Genomic DNA, 3581 nt, shown 5'->3' with positions numbered 1-3581 from the left:
TATGAGACTGAACATCTAGTATTTAATAAGCTAATCAATAACATTCCGGCCAGGAGTGAGAACAACCAGGGAGGCAAATGATCAGGCTGGACTAGAGTTGGTGCTGGTTAGGAGGTGGTAGAGAACAGACAGGACTAAGAGAGCCAATTCCTAGGTGTGTTGTTCAAGAGAGTGACTCACAATTCCAAGACCTGACACAGAGCCCGCCATATGGACAGTATCCCATCAACAGTCATTGAATTCATGAAAGAAGGAAGGAATACATGAAATGAACCTATGTTCTAGCCTGCTGAAGAAAACATCTGAAGGCAGATACAGGGGTCTGGCCATTGCCTCTTCAACCAATTTCCTCAACCTATTCACTACTGATGAAAGGATGCTGGTGGGTCCTTGACCTCAGGGCAAGCATCATGGCTGGCAATCCTGTTCTCTTCAAGTTTGGGTCAATATGACATAAAGGAACTTGGGACCGTTGCCCTCCTCAGTCAAAAGACATAGCTTTCTGTCTCTGCCCCTATCCTTCCACCTTGAGCCCCTGGTGTCACAATACGATATCGGGAGTTATAGAAGCCCCATTGTGACCTCAAGGAGACAAGCAATGGGCAAAAATCCAACATGCTGAGGATGGTAGAATGTAAAAATGGAGGCTAGGTCTTCCATGGCATGGCTGAGTTGATACACCAGGCCTGGAACTACCAACGCAGTGGGCAGGGCCACCATTTACACTATTCACACCATGGTCTATTGGAAGTACCCCAGGAGTCATGCAGTGTGGCCTCTTGTCAACTGATAAAGGCTGATAGCTTCAGAAAAGGGTCTAGAGATCTTGAGGACTTGGAAAAGTAGGTCAATAGGACCTGGAAAGACAAAGAGACGACACTTGATGCTTCTCTATTCCCAGGATGCCTTTCCCAGGAAACGTTTGCCACCTCTACGCCTATGCTTTTCCTCCACTGGCTACCTGCAGGTTCTTCAGCTCAGTCAGCAGGAACTCAAGCTGATCTCCTCCACCACCCCTCACTCCAACCTCCTTTGCCCAGAACTTGCGGTCCTCACTGGTGATTCTCTTGGAGTCTCCAACACTGGGCTCTGGGGGGGTACCTCCAATCCACCCTTCCACATGGAAAAGGGAAGGTATGTATAGTCCATGCAAAACCAACCCCTTAAGGCCAGAAATCTCCTCACTGCTCCTGGAAGTGAGAGGGTAGGCAGCCCTCTGGGGGTGGGACTGGTCCTTATATCTTCCAGCAAGCCTTGCTGGTAGTGGTCTTTCTCACTGGAAGACCTTGGCTCCTCTCAAGATTGAGCTGCTTACTGACTTAACTGTAATTCCAAGACAACGGGAATATCCCTCTCTCATCCTGTGACTGTCTGATTAGTCATCCTCTGTCATCCTCTCCACCTGGATTCAGATCCACAGCGGCCACACGTTCAGCCTCCTCTTTCTGCCGGATTGGAAACTTGAAAGTTGGAGGTGCAACTATACCGTGTATTCTGATTCTTTAAGTACTTCAGGCCAAATTTCTCTTCTCTATATATCTAGGATCCCTTGAGTACCTTAGAAAATTGATGTCCTATTGGTCACTTTAGCCCAGCTTTTGAACTATTGCTGACTCGTGTGTGTGTGTGTGTGTGTGTGTGTGTGTGTGTGTGTGTAATGGAAAAGTACTTTGTGATTGTCTTAACTTTGTGAAGACTGAAGTCTCCAGGGAGCCTAGAGCAGTCCAGATGAGTAATGTAGTTCCAGTAGGAGCAACTGAAATCCCAACCCCAGAGCAATTCTCCTAAGAGCACCCAGACCCTACTCCCTCCTTTCCTGTAGCATCTAGGAAGCTACTTTGCCACCACGGACTGACCCACCATTACATCATCAAGACCTACCACAGCAATGGACACGTAGTAGGTCCTCAACAATTATTTAAGGAATGTATGAATATTGACCTCAAGTTCACTTAGCCGGGTCAGAATTGGTGGTTAAATTTAGTTAAGATTTCTTGTTTTTTCCAGAGAGTTTGTGAATGATAGCTAATAGTGTTGTAGATAGTGCACGCTTTGACAAAGATAAAGATTAATTATTTAAGTCCATATAAAGAATTACAAGCAAGTCAGGGCAAGAATTGAAAAACATCTTAAGGACAGTTAAGTTGGAGGCCAGTGGTGACCTGAGGTGGGCAATTTCAGGACACATGTGAGAGGAGGTCAAATCACTGAGGTTTAAGGAATGAATGAGGGAACCAAAATGGAGATAATCCAGGATAGGCAGTCCCTTGAAGCTTGATTATGAAGGGAGCAGGATTTCTCAGGGCATTTTTCTACTACCCACACTCCCCTCCCTGCCCCTCCCTAGTACCCAAACAAATAAAACCAGCTCACCAAAGTGCATCCTGAAGAAACAAAAGTTGAGGACATGGAGAAAAAGGAACCCTCGTGCACTGTTGGTGGGAATGCAAACTGGTGTAGCCACTGTGGAAAACAGTATGGCAGTTCCTCAAAAAGTTAAAAATAGAACTACCCTACAATCCAGCAATCACACACTACTAAGTATTTACCCAAAGAATATAAAAACACTCATTCAAAGGGATGCATGCACCCCAGTGTTTATAGCAGCATTGCCTACAAAAGCCAAATTATGGAAACAGCCCAAGTATCCTTCAACTGATGAGTGGATAAAGAAGATGTTGTATAGATGTACAATGAAATACTACTCAGCCATAAAAAATAATGAAATTTTGCCATTTGTAACCACATGGATGGATCTAGAGAGTATAATGCTATGTGAATTAAGTTAATCAGAGAAAGACAAATACTATATGATTTCATTCATACATGGAATTTAAGAAACAAAACAAATGAGCAAAGGAAAGAGGAGACAAAGAAACAGACTCAACTCTAGAGAACACACCGCTGATCCCCAGTGGGGTGGGGGGAATAGGGGAAACAGATGATAGGGATTAAGAGTACAATTAACCATGATGAGCACTGAGAATGTACGGGGTTGTTGAATTGCTGTATTGTGTACCTGAAACTAATACAACACTGTATATTATTTATGCTGGGTTCCTTTTTCTTTAAAAGTGCACTTGAGAAGGCATACCAGGCCACCCTCTTCAATCCCAAGGACCTCCTAACAGAGGGACGAGAAAGCATCCAAACACCATACTTTGTATTAAAACCCATGTCTTTTGAAAGCCTTCTCTTTCCCATTTCCCAACAACCCCACTCGGAAACACAAGGCAAATTACACTTGGCCTCTTGGCCCACGGGTACTTTGAGACTCAGTTGATAGTTATGGAGAAGAAGAAAAAAAACATATGAAATGATACATATGCTTGAGAAGGGTTCCTAGAGCGAGGTGTCCTGAATCTGGGATCTAGAGCCTCTACGTTAGAAGCCGGATGGTCAGCTTGGATCCATGACTCCAGAACAACTCAAGAAGTAGGTGTCTCAGGTGCTGCTTCCAGGAATGTCTTACTATACACTGTCTGGGAGATTCTGGGGAACCCCTTTACTACTTGACCAAAAGACTAGGAAAGCTCTGTAAAATTCATAAACTTACTCTACTTTCCACTTTAAAATCCAGA

At 44.3% G+C, this 3581-nt stretch overlaps 1 long non-coding RNA gene across 1 annotated transcript in view; it reads left to right on the top strand.

Annotated features, from left to right (window-relative positions):
• Nucleotides 1-626: 626 nt before the first annotated feature.
• LOC111095230 overlaps nucleotides 627-3581 on the top strand; it is a 6277-nt gene continuing 3322 nt past the window's right edge. The window contains exon 1 of the long non-coding RNA XR_005357099.1: nucleotides 627-1134. This is a non-coding gene — a long non-coding RNA (uncharacterized LOC111095230). The remainder of the gene's footprint in view (nucleotides 1135-3581) is intronic.

Source organism: Canis lupus, chromosome 3 (assembly GCF_011100685.1).
Source record: "Canis lupus familiaris isolate Mischka breed German Shepherd chromosome 3, alternate assembly UU_Cfam_GSD_1.0, whole genome shotgun sequence".
Lineage (NCBI taxonomy): Eukaryota > Metazoa > Chordata > Mammalia > Carnivora > Canidae > Canis > Canis lupus.
This window is presented reverse-complemented; position numbering and strand designations above follow the sequence as displayed.